Here is a 14237-nt window from a genome sequence, read left to right as displayed (position 1 = left end):
GCAAAAAATGTTGTGTGGAACTCGTTGCAAAACTTGATTTTTTCAGCACTTGTCGTATTTATCCAACTCGGTGAACCTCGTTGGATAAATGTACGACTCGTGCTGAAAAAGTCCTCTTTTTGGAACTTGTTGCATAAACTACTATTTTATGACTCAAGATTTCAGCTGTGATTTTTTTAACACTTTCTCACAAAAAAAACCTCAAAAATTTTCCCACTGTGCCCCACTCACCGGTCCATCAGGATGTATTACGGTGTGTTTTCTGACAACGACCCGCTGGTCGGCCATTATTCAGAGAGCCTGGCCTCAACGAACCTGTGCGAGGAAAATATCCTGAAAAGGCAGAATTTCAAACAAAATGTCCTCGTGGTCCATGGGAAAGAGGGGTTTGGCGGTTCGTGTTTGGGACCTCGAAATGAGTCTAATAAAGATTTATTGTTTGCTGGGCTGGTTTAACATGGCAGCCAACGACGACAGGTCGATGGTCGTGGTGAACAAAAGTCCCGGCCAGGTTGACGGATTATGGGGTGGTCCCTCCGGCTCTTTCTCTTTGCACAAATTTTAACGCAAAACGCAGTGCGGAGGGGATCGAGATTGTTTTTTAGGCTTTTTGTTTGCAACGAAAAGCTCTGCAAATCTGTGGGCTTGATTTTTACCAGAATGGTTGTGACAGATGAACAGCATTTTTTTGCCATTTTTAATAATTCAGAGTTAACTGGCAACACTGACGGATGAAAAAAAATAGTTTTATTGTTATCAAAATGGCAAATGTTTTGAAAAGGATTTGCCAATTTTGCCATCAAAATTTGTAATTTTCTCATACTTTATGACATTTTAAATTGCACATCTAAGATATAAGAGTAGTTAAAAAAAATATTCAAACATACGTACTTACTTCTAACTCATCCACGACAACAACAACAACTCCCTGGTACAGAGATTTTCAATTATGAAAAAGCATGGAAAACCATGTTAACCAACGAAGGTGTTCTCCGTTTTTTTCCCAACCAACTTTTAGCACTACTTCTTCTCAACCTGGTTCGTGTGCTTGTTTTCATTTTATTCTGTCATGTTTTTGCTCTCTGACTTTTTGATTACGAGCCACAGAGTACGAGCGGGAGAGGTAAACTGTTTGTCTCTTCTTGGCATAGCTTGTCCTGGCAACCCCACCGAGAGCGGGGCTTAAAACTTGCTGCTTTGTAGACTCCACCCAACAAACTATCCCTGTCACCATCAGCCAGAGCGTCATCATCACCATGTCACCGTGCGCTGTCACGAGGAAGTGAATAGATAAGAGTGGATGAGGTGGTGCACGGTAAACTCTGGATTTGAAATTTATTTTGAGAATCTTAAGCAACTTGGGTTTACAAATCTGAAACAACAGCACTCTGTACTATGATAAATGAAATAACTGGAATCATGAACAGCAATAATGATGAACAGTCAAAATCATGAACATTAATAATACTGAACAAGTATTAACTTGAATTATGTACCAGTGAAATTATTATTATATTTATCTTATTTTGCATTACTATTTTATTTTTAAAAATATATATTGCTTGAATTTTCATAATAGTATAAGAATAAGTAGTTTTGTTCTTAGATTTTTTACATGCAAAATGTGGTTTAAATATTGTTTCATGAGATTTTTTAATGCAAATCGAATTTCAAGGAAGCGATTGAAAGGTAAAATTTCAAAAGAAGTTTTGTTCTGTTGTTTGCAGCATTCAAACTCAACAAAAATTATTGAATTATTTGTTCTTTGGTGATTATCAGTCTTAATGTTTTTTTTTTAAATAAAATTATTTGAAATTTCTTCAGCTTTCGAGTCGGCTTACTTAAAAATATTTTTTTCTTGAAACGTGTTTTTGGATTTAAATTGGTAACGACTTTATTTTTTTACAATTAACTGATTATTCTTTTTCATTCTCGTTTCTCTTCAAATCAACGTTTTCGCATATTTACAAACATATTTGCTTGCTGTATTAGTTTTGGCTTGGCGGCGTTCTCAGTTATTCCTTTTTTTCTGGTGGTCATTCACCTTTTTCATTTTTTGAGTTGTTTTTTTTTACCGATAATGGTACTTTTCGAATTTACATCGTGGGTTATCGCGGATTTTCTGATTTGTAAATGTAATTATAATATATTTTATTTTGAAAAATACTAAAATTTTCGCAAAATACCGTATTTTTTAGAAAGTACTAAAATTTTCATAATTTGCAATATTGGTATCAATCGAAGCAACATTGTGTCAGCAAAATTGTGTTTGCTTGCACTTTATTAGAGTTTTTTTTTTTTTTTGAAGATGTTACTGCGGGCGTCAATAATTAGAGTTCACGCGCGGTGATACGACCGCAAGATAATGATCGCATGACAACCGCAGAACAATTTTTGTTGTTGTTGTCAAAGGTTGCCTTGAGTTTTCAGCTGACTTTTTGAAAATATTCATAACAAACCAAGTTGACAGCCAAATCAACGCAGAATTTCAGTTCAACTTGCAGATTTTTACACTGCGGTAGTTAGGCGGCAATAATCTCCTGTCACTCACAGAGAAGGAGAAAAGTGATTTTATCCCGCAATGAGCAATACTAAAATTTTCACAAATTACCGTATTTTTCGAAAATAATCAAATTTTGAAATATGCAATATGGGTAACAAACGAAGCGAAATTTGGTTTGCTTTTTTACATTATTATAGTTTTGTTTTGGAAATATGAAAATTTTCACAAATTACTGTATTTTTTCGAAAATACTAAAATTTTCATAATTTGCAATATGGATATTAAACGATGCGAAATTAAGTTTACTTTTTCAATTTATTAGAGATTTTTTGTAGAACATTTTCACAGAAAACCGTATTTTTCCGAAATTCGTCAATTTAAAAAAAATGCAATACGGGAATCAAACGACGCAATGTTTTGTATGATATGAAGCTGTGTGATGAATAGAGAGAATGCGTAACGTGATTTTCGAATGATCCCACTTTGTTTACATCAACAAAGTAGGAGGCTGTTCAAGCACAAGCATGACTTTTTTCTTACTGGTAAATGAGCTGTTTTATAATCAGTAGTATGTGTTTTATTTTGTCTAGTTTTGACATTTTTGTGCTGGATGTGTGTTTTCAAGTTTCGATCGGTTAGAAGAGGTTTTCTTTTTTACGGGTGACTAAGAACTGCGGCAAAAGTGTCATTTTGCAGATAAATTTCCTGGCTGTTTTTGGAATCCCACAGTTCTTCCTGGGCCAGCGAAAAATCATCGCTAATTCTAGCGGAGCTGTTCCAACAAACAGAGAAGATTTTCACTAAACCAGGAGATTTTCAAACAATAAAGACAGCTTCCGGATGGATACAACCGCATCGACTCCATATGCAACTTACATTCATAATTACCTTCAACTTTCGTAAAATTTCTTGACTTCAATTCCAGGTCCTCAAAGCAACTAATCTTTCATTCTCGCAAAAAAAAAACAATTTTTAATGATCGATAGCAATACTCTCTACTTTTGGCCAACAGTAAATTGGTTCCACTTTGACAGTTCAAAATTGAGGCCGTTTTGCAAGCCACTTTTCAGCACCCAGAAATGAAGCATACACGATTTGAATGTAAGTATGAAGCATACAACAAAGCAACATTTCGCTTCGTTTGATACCCATATTACATATTTTGAAAATTTGAGTATTTTCGAAAAATACGCCAGTTTGTGAAAATTTTACTATTTTCCAAAAAATCTCTAAGAAATTGATAAAGCATACGAAACTTCAATTCGTTTGATACCCAATTTGCAAACTTTGAAAATTTTAGTATTTTTGAAAAAAATATACGATAATTTGTAAAAAAATAGTATTTTCAAACAAAAAACTAATAAATCGAATAAGTTTGAAACCCATATTGCAAATTATGAAAATTTTACTTCTTTTGAAAAATACGGTATATTGTGAAAATTTTAATATTAAAAAAAAAACACTTATGAATTGGAAAAGCATACGACATTTTAATTCGTTTGATACTCATTTTTCTAATTTTGAAAATTTGAGTATTTTTGAAAAAATACGGTGATTTGTGAAAAAAAAGTATTTTCAAAAAAAATCCTCATAAATTGAAATAAATAAATTCAAAAATAATTAAATAAAGTGAAAAAAAACATACAAAATTTCGCTTCGTCACCCACATTGCAAATTATGAAAATTTGAGTGTTTTCGAAAAAATATGGTAAAAAAATATATAAAATATGGTAATTTGGGTACATATTTAAAGGGACCATCCATAAACCACGTGGACATGGTCCCATACTTTGAAACCTACCTGATTTTTTTAAAAATATATATTCTTATTGAAAGCATTGAAAATTTAACATGATATGGTTGAATCAATCGATTTCAGAAAGATTTAAAAAATTAGTTATCGTCCATTATACAATTATTGAAAAAACGATAATGATGGATTATCGTTATCGTTCCGACGATAACGATAACCATTATCGTTATCGTCAGACGATAATATTATCGACGATAATTTTATAGATTATCAACATTGGTTCGCATGGAAGATTCGGACAATATTTTTATCACAATATCTGAGATCCAGCCTCCAAAAAGTGTATAAATAACACTTAAGTGCTAATAACATTTGAATGATCTACAATGATTTGGGCTCGTTGGAAAGGTCTTTTCAATACCTTTCTAAAAATGTATAACAAAACGGGTTTGCTTACAAAACCCACCCTTTTTACAATCTTCTGAAATGTAGTCAAGAACGTTTTTTAGCATAACTTTTGAAGTACTTATCTAATCTTCCTGATTTTAAATAGAGGTTTATGGGGCCCCAAGACGGATCGAATGAGACCAAAACGGTCAAAATCCGTAAAGTCAATCCGGAGATAATCGAGTGACAATTTTTTTCCACAAACCTACACACAGACATTTGCTCAGAACATGTTTCTGAGTCGATATGGTCTAGGAGTCAAATTAAGAAGTTCATTTTTCGAGTGATTTAATATCCTTTCCTCAGGCCATAAGTCACGGATAAAACTTTTAAATTCTCGATTAAATTTTCAAAAGGTCCTATCTGCATAGGAAACCCATGAGGGATAGGCTGTTTTGAAAATTTAATCTAGAAATCTATTTATGAATGTTAAAACTTTAAAAATACTGTTTAAATAAAATTAATAGAAAATATGTTAAAAAATATTTGCAAATGAGTAGCCAAAAGATTTTCTGGTCCTAATGATGTAGTTTTGTTATTATGCAATTTTAAGTTCTTTTGCAAATGTAAGTAATGATCTTTAATTAAGTCTCAACCAGATTTAACCGTGCACGCTTTTCGACCTGGTTCCGTATCCGGCAAGATGAGTGACGGTTGGAGAGCTTCCTGATATCATTCTCACACACACACAAACACTGCACATATGTGTGCTCCAAAATAGCATGTATGTGTGCACGTGTGTGTGAGCTAGTGTGTGATGGAAATGGACTGACAGAAGCCCCCCCTCATCGCGCTGTATCCGACATGCAAAAGATAATGGGGTAATTCTCTACCAACTCACACGAAATCGGGAAAAGTTGCCCCGACCCGTGTGAAACTTTGTTAAGGGGTAATTTTTGATCACGAATCGAGGTCCTATCTCGTGACGGAGGCGGTACGACCTTCCAACATGCGAAAAGAGGTGTTTTTCATTTCTGCATTTGAGGAACGTATTATCGAAAAAATCGACACTAATAAGTTTTATCCTCATTTTTCCGTTACTCGACTGTAAAAATTTGGAACATGTTTTTATGGGAAATTTAATGTACTTTTCGAATCTACATTGTCCCAGAAGGGTCATTTTTTCATTTAGAACAAATTTTTCATTTTAAAATTTCGTGTTTTTTCTAACTTTGCAGGGTTATTTTTTAGAGTGTAACAATGTTCTACAAAGTTGTAGAGCAGACAATTACAAAAATTTTGATATATAGACATAAGGGGTTTGCTTATAAACATCACAAGTTATCGCGATTTTACGAAAAAAGTTTTGAAAAAGTTACTTTTGCGTTTCTCTTTGTTTCGTCGTCCGTGTCTGTCGCGGGTGACCATGAACGGCCATGATCGATGACGACCAACTTTTTCAAAACTTTTTTTCGTAAAATCACGATAACTCGTGATGTTTATAAGCAAACCCCTTATGTCTATATATCAAAATTTTTGTAATTGTCTGCTCTACAACTTTGTAGAACATTGTTACACTCTAAAAAATAACCCTGCAAAGTTAGAAAAAACACGAAATTTTAAAATGAAAAATTTTGTTCTAAATGAAAAAATGACCCTTCTGGGACAATGTAGATTCGAAAAGTACATAAAATTTCCCATAAAATGACATGTTCCAAAATTTTTACAGTCGAGTAACGGAAAATGGGAGAATTTTAAAACTTTTTAGTGTTTTTCGATGAAAAATACGTTTTTTCGGAATTCTGAGTACGCCATCAAATCGGGCGTCTAATTTTACATAAGAGTCCCTTTGACACCAAATTTCTATCTCATCACCGTTTCAGGCTGCAAATTATTGAAAAACACCTCTTTTTTCGCATGTTCAAAAATGGAAGGGGTCGTACCGCCCCTCCGTCACGAGATATCAAAAAACGGACCTCGGATTCGTGATCAGGGACAAAAGTTACCCCTTAGGACAAAGTTTCACGCAAATCGAAGAGGGGTCGGGGCAACTGCTGTGTGAGTTGGCGGAGAATTACCCAATGAGAACGCCATGAGTTTGTGCTTTTAATTCCTTTCTCCGGATCTGGATCAAAAAACAGAGGGGGTGGTGGGAAATGATGGTTCGCAATACGGTTTCCCCCCTCTGGATGGTACAGATGTTTTCAGACACTCATGCTGGAACACTCTTCGGACCGTGCTTGCTTCCACCGCAAGATTCAGTTTGCGAAAATGAGTTTTGGCAAAAGCTTTCTAGAAGTTCTTTGGAATTTGGTATGGTAACTTGTAATTAGCTTGTCTTTATCTTGAGTTCCAATTTCACTAATGATTTTTGCTAATCAAGTGAAACGAGCTGTAAATTGTGTGCACATTTGCAGTCAAGAGTTTAAATTCATCGACTTCTTTTCTGTTTCACATTCATTGATCAATTGATTGAAAGAAAAGAAGAAGAAAAAGCATAATTCAATTCCATTTCCGTTCACCTTCTAGTGGCCCCCACTTTCTTCGATTGCAATCTCCGTCGAAGACGAAGGTCTTGAAATCCACCCGGAAAGAGGCAAAACGCACGGCAAAAAAGAACACCTCCAAAGAAAATCAAGCAAATGTCTCGCCGTCGACATTTTCATGCCCTTTGATGCGATTTTATTGGAGCCGGACACATTCCAGGTGATAAAATTCACTCTTAAGCTTCCTTCCTTCCTTCCTAGAGGGGGTCTTTTTTTGGATTTTTTTTTCTTGGATTCTTTAAAGATAGATGTTTGCCCTGAGGTGAGGTTCAATTTTGTTTCGTTTTTGCTTCTTTCAATTTGACTTTAAATAGATATTTTTAACATTTTTGATTGATTTGAAAGAAATCGATTTATTAAACTGAAAAGCTGTTAAAGTTTGTTTTAAATGATTAAGGAGATTTTTTCAGTTAATTAGCAAAAAAATTGTCAAAAATTTTATGTTCAATTTAATTGAGGCTTGGCCTCTTTGAAATCGATAAATTGAAATTCAAATTGATGATTAAGATTTTTTTGAGATTTGAGATGTTCGAGAGTTAAAGTAGAGTTAAAAATCTAGAAATACTCAACATTTTATAAAATTTAAAGATTTTTGGTATGCCTAATCTTCAGTGTAGCTTCTTCGATTCAATATTTTATTAAAAAATACAAAGTTTTTGTTCATGAAGAACCATTTTTTTAAATATGTAGCAGATTTTCCAAAATAAACACAGCACAGACTGCTCTACCTTAACATCTTCAACGCAGCTCTGTATTTCTCTAGCGATTCTTACTTCAATCCACAACGGTGACTTCTCTCATCCTTACTGTCCATTCATCCACCATTTTTTCCCCTCGCCGACCAACTAAGCCATCTTGCCTAAGCTTTGCGAGGCCCATCTCTTGAAGCACTTCTCAAATCCCTTCGATGGTCCTCCTGTTGGTTGGATCCGATCCGTCGTTCTCTCCAGTCTCATCATCATCATTCTCACCAGCAGCAGCACCAGAAGTAGGTAACTACCTGGTGACCTGGTGCGGTATCATCCAAGCTAAGCCGAGTCCTTCTTCCCGTCCTGGCCCCCCGGGGAGAAAAGGACCTCAATCATCAGCTCATGTATGTGTGAGTTTGTGCCCGGGAAAGCTACTGGAAAATCATTCGTGTCGTATCTTGTCTCCATCTTTGGCTGCAGGTCACTCTGAACGAATGAACGGAGTGATGACATGTGGGACTCTAGGACGTAGCTATTAGAGTGTAACAAAAATGACTTTTTGGCGGGCATTCAGGGGTTTGTTCCGTTGGGCATACTGAGCCCAAATCCCAAATATGAGCTTCATTGGACGTTACAGGAGCTGGCGCTCCGCCCTTCAATTTTAAATGGGATTTAACCCGCAAAAAAAGATTTTTTCAAAAATGTCTATTTTTGAGGCACTTTGGCCACCAATTCGTTTACCAACATTACTGGCGTGTAGGCCAGAACCATGCGCATCTTTTGGTATATATAAAATTGAAGTTTGGAGCACCCAGAAGCGCGGTACAGACCTTCAAAATTTGGCATTTTTTTGAAAAATTGACCCCAACAAAATCAAATGGCGTCTAGGGCGTCGCGAGGCGCGACGCATATCTTTTTTGCCGGGGCCGATTTTTTGAAAAAATGCCTTTGAAAGTCTGTACCGAGCTTCCGGGTGCTCCAAACTTCAATGTTATATATATACCAAAAGATGCGCAAGGATCTGGCCTACACGCCAGTGATGTTTTTGGTAAACGCATTGGTGGCCAAAGTGCCTCAAAAATAGACATTTTTGAAAAAATCTTTTTTAACGGGTTAAATCTCATTTAAAATTGAAGGGCGGAGCGCCAGCTCCTGTTACGTCCAATCAAGCTCATATTTAGGATTTGGGCTCAGTATGCCCACCGGAACAAACCCCTGAATGCCCGCTAAAAAGTCATTTTTGTTACATCCTAGTAGCTATCTTCAACCGGGCCTGAGGCTCATGGCAACAAACGGTGATAGTTGTTTAAATTTTAAAATATGCCAATTTTCCTCACTGTCTGCCCCTTTTTCTGTATAATTTAATGCTCTTTTCACCTCGGGTCAATTTGCTTGGGGGAGATTGGGGCGAATCGTTGTTGGTTGGTTGTATCTTCTTAGCATTAGCATTAACATTTGGAGGACGCCCCACCACCGGAAGGCTCCACAACGCTTATCCCACTGTTTGGTGTGGTTGTATTAGACCCTCATCCGGAACAATAATCCAACACGGGAGATACCATGTCTTCATCTTTTGATGAGTGTGTAATACAGCCCAGGGCATAAGGGGGTCCAGGCCGGGTCCAAGCTATCCTCAGGGAAGGGGAGGATCGTTAGTAAACACCTATCTAAAGTGCGCAAGGACCCCTACGTCACTTTAGTGGTATAGATGTTTGTAGGGAGGTTTTGGACTCAATGTTAGTAGGAGAGGTAGAACCCTAGGATACACCTCGAAAGGCGTTGCGGGTTGGTTGTAACAGTATTCCTAATTCCAGTCTAGGCTCACCAAGTCGCCATGGCCTAGTGGTTAGCATTTTTGCTTAACAATCCAAAGGACGGGGGTTCGAACCCCGCCACAAGCGACTTTGATTTTTCGTTCATATTCAGCATTTCAAGTATTTCTATGTCCTTAACTTTCTCGATAGGAGCAGATGGAAATCGAACCCAGAACCATTCGCTTACAAAGCGAACACCGTAACCATTCAGCCACAGCCGCTCCTAAAGGTTGGTTGTATCTTCTTGAAGATATTTTTCCGGGCTGAAATGTGACATTCTAGAAAAAATATATCTACGTAACATGCAAGAACAAGGAGTTATACAATTTAAAGTTAGTGTCAAATAATCAAAATACTCAAAATTCATTGAAAAATGTGATTTAAGCAATTACGAGTTCTTAGAAAACTCTGGGATATAAAAAAGAATAACATTCTCAGATGAATAACAATAGATATGACCATTGGGTAAATAATATAGTATACTTTAACAAAAGTAATTAAGTTTAAGAAGATTTAAGAATCTTGAAATCATTCTCAAATATTCGACTTGGAACAATAAAAACTGTTGGACAATAGTTCATTTTTTGTAGGGTTTCAGATTTGATGCGGTTTCACGGATATCATAAAATCCGTGAAATTTTTAAATTTTCGTGAAAACCCTTGAATCTTAGGTATTGATTGAAAAAAGTATAAAATGTCTATTTTAACATCAACATTTAACAAATATTTCATCCCCAAAGGCTATCATGTGATTTATATTACTTTTCAATTGAAAAGAATTATTAGAACTAATGTTTTACAATCAAAAAGATTTTCAAATTGACTTAACCTTTTCAGGCCTTAATTTAAAATAAAAAAATAAAATAAAGGTGGGAAATAGATTCTTATGACCATACGAAAATTCTAGGCTAGTTTTGGAAATTATGTTTTTGGGTCAAATATTGTGATTAGTTTTAAAAAGATAATCCACTTTAAGGACTACAAACTGAATAGAAACAGCCGTTTTTAGAGAACTAAAATGCTTTAAATTTAGAAATCGCTAATGTAATTTTGTTGTTCTGTATCTCTTCTTGCCTTACCAAATTTCAAAATATTGTGGGTCTCGTGGCGCAGGGGTAGCGGCTTCGGCTGCCGATCCCGATGATGCTATGAGACGCGGGTTCGATTCCCGCCTTATCCACTGAGCTTCTATCGGATGGTGAAGTAAAACGTCGGTCCCGGTTTCTCCTGTCTCGTCAGAGGCGCTGGAGCAGAAATCCCACGTTAGAGGAAGGCCATGCCCCGGGGGGCGTAGTGCCAATAGTTTCGTTTTTTTTTTGTGCAAAAACATGGTTATAACAGCTGAGCATGGTTGGAGGAAGCAATCAGGATATAGTATTAAATAATTGAAGAAAGCCGTTAGAAGGGACTGCAAATATAATTAAAATAGAGGATAGCTTGAAATATCAGAGATCGATACTTGGAGAAATTTTTTTTTGTAAACTTATTGCATCTTATCATATTTACATTCTTTTAATAACAATTCGACTACCGTTTTATATTAAAGGAAGATCTAAGAAATCTGGCTTTAGACCTTTATAGATTTATTTTTTTATTTTTTTCTATTTTCTTTCTTTTATAGATTTCGTTACAGATTATAAATTTATTTTGTAATAAAATTAAGAAATTTTTTGAGAAGTAGATGAACATATTTGAGATTATTTTATTGGACTTTTAATGGTAGTCCTTTAAAGTTAAAAAAAAAAACAAAAGATAAGTAAATCTTTATAACTGTTTAAAACTATAAAACCATTTAATGATTTTAATCTGAAAAAAATTGATCCCCAAAAAGTTAAAAACTATACATAAATTAGCATATTTTAAAATAAGAATAAAAAGTACTTTCGGAAATTTAAGCATGAAATTTTAAAGGTTACGTTCCAAGCAAAAATGGCAATTTTTGATCGTGAAAAATCACTAGGTCTTATTAGGAACTTCTAAACAATAAAATAACGTAAATTTTTTTTAGGATACCATCTTTTACAAATTTGAGATGCATTACGATTTTTTAGAAAATATTGGATACAAAATTCAACAGATGTAAGGAAATGATATTAAAGATTCTTGAAAGATTCACAGATTATTCAAGACTAATGATTTCTTTTAAACACTTTGTAGATTTACCATAATCTTAAACATTACTTTGAAAAAAGTTATAAAAAAAGGTTAGAAACATTTAATATATAAAAATCAAATGACAAAAAATCCAAAGTTAAAACTTAAAAATTAAAAAAATGTACTTAAATCTATGTTTTGTTAGAGATCTGAAAAATATGCTCCAGTTTTTAAAGGACATTACAATATCTGAACATTTGAATTTTTGAAAAAAAAATTATTCTTGGAAGGTTTTTAGAAGGTTAAATGCTTGTGGAACTTAACACAATCGCTTTAACTCGATACAATTTTCAAATCTCAGATTCTTCAGACTCTTGAAATTCTGTGGCTTTTAAATAATTCAGGAAATTTCGATGATGAAATTCTTTTTTTTTTTAATCTGAGATTCAAATCAACTAGTAAATTTGAAAAAAAAGACTAAGAAAGATCAAGATTTTTGCCAAACTTATAGAAGATTAGAGAGCCTTAAAAGGTATTAGATTCTTGAATGATACACAAAAATTATTTTAAAAAATCATGAAGGATTGGAGTTTTTCCAAGATTTCAACATTATTAAAATAAAATCAAATAAAGAATTTCAAGACTGTTTCCAAACAGTAAAGAAAAAAATATTCTCGGTATTCTAATTTTGAGAGATTTCAAATTCTCGCAAGACAGCAAAAATAACCATAACAAAATCCTTCAAGATTCAGGATTCAAATAAAATAGCCTCAAAATGTAAACACTATTTACAGAAGCAATTAATTATTCGCGAGGTGTCCAATCTCGAGTAGATCCAAGATTCTGAGTAAATTTAAAATTCCATAAATCTGCTGAAGATTTCTGGCTTAAGACGTAAAAGTTATTGAACTTTTGGGTTATCTTTCAAAAAAAAAATCTTTAAAAGAGCACTCAGCTAAATCTAATCATAAATAAATATAGCCTTCCTGCCAAGTCTTATGAATTGATCTCAAATTAAAGTTTCTACAAATCTCTGAATTGCAAATGTAACATTCTGAAGCAGAACTGTTCAATTCTAATACAAATAATGATTGAGTTGATAAAAAGAAATTGAAGTTCTTTTTCTTGGAACATTTCAAATTCATAATGTTCATGAAATAAACTGTAAATGTTTGAAGTTGTTCAAGATCTTGTCTCAAATATCCCCAAACATCCTCAAAACAAACGAAAGAATTTCAAACAAATGAGGGATTGTGTCCCCTAGGGGTGGGGGGCAGGTAAGGAAAAGCCCCACCTATCCGGGGCTAAGATGTGTTAATCTGAGTGAATGAGGGCAAATAACACTTCAGCTTTAGATAGAATTTTCCCGCCTAACCACCCTTGTACCGCGTCGCTTCCGAGAAAGGAATTTTCCAAAATTTCCCTTTGAAGCTCTAACGCACGCCCCTGGCAAGGACTACACTACACTTTCAACTGTGATGTGCTCCGGGTGGAGTTTTAGGATTATGCCATGTTGGCCATTTGGCCCCTAGACTTTTCCGACCGAATACCGGACCAACTTCTCTCCGATAGATTTCCCTGTTTGCACATTCGGTGTTTGGTGTGAAAATATTGTACTAACAAATTTATTTTCTCTCTTTTGTTCTTTTACAGGTGAGAACGCTTTTCGGTACGATGTACCGAACCACGATGAGGTGGTTGAGGAACAGCTGCGTCGAGACTGGGATTAGGACGAGGCCCAGGTGAAAAAGTAGACCTTAACCTCAAACTAATTTCGTTAGGGTATTTTTTCTGTTTGGTTGAATGTTTTCAGGAAAATCTGGCTTATTTGATTGGAAGACTTCTGAAACCTCTAAGTTTTCGCTTTTTTAATTGGAATGAAGCTGTTTTCAAGTTTTTCCCTACAATGCACTATTTTGCGAAACTTAGAGAGCTACTAAAAGTTCTTATTAATATGTTTTCTCAATTTGTATCAATAAGTGTTCGATGGAGACATTTAGTTATCCATGTTTTTTTTTCATGGACGTATTTTTTATGTTGAAAATCTAATTCCAAAGAAATTGCATTCAATTATTAAACCAATATCACTTTCGTGTACAACAACCCCTCCAACCCCATTGACCATGTACCGATATTATGATTACGATTATGGTTTCTATTATTCTTTTATTACCCAGCAATTCCAGCAATGTTTTTGGTGTGCACGTGCCCTTCCAGTAAGCATCATCCTCTCAGCAGCCAGTGGAGAGTGGCTCGATTTGCTCCAATGAAGTTATGATGTGACCATCAATTAGTGTTGGGATGGCCAATAAAGCGACGATGCCCAATAAACCATCCACGTGGAAATAGCTAGTCAGCCGGAAGATCGTACCGACTAGAGGGTCCGTTGCACGTGCCATGGCCGAGTTGTTTGCGGAACGGATGGACAATTGCGGACACTGATTTTATTAG

General features: G+C 35.0%; 1 protein-coding gene across 1 annotated transcript in view; it reads left to right on the top strand.

The window, feature by feature from the left end:
* LOC6048902 (poly(rC)-binding protein 3) overlaps positions 1-14237 on the top strand; it is a 516717-nt gene that overhangs the window by 197077 nt on the left and 305403 nt on the right. The window lies entirely within an intron of this gene.

This window comes from Culex quinquefasciatus, chromosome 3 (genome assembly GCF_015732765.1).
Source record: "Culex quinquefasciatus strain JHB chromosome 3, VPISU_Cqui_1.0_pri_paternal, whole genome shotgun sequence".
Lineage (NCBI taxonomy): Eukaryota > Metazoa > Arthropoda > Insecta > Diptera > Culicidae > Culex > Culex quinquefasciatus.
This window is presented reverse-complemented; position numbering and strand designations above follow the sequence as displayed.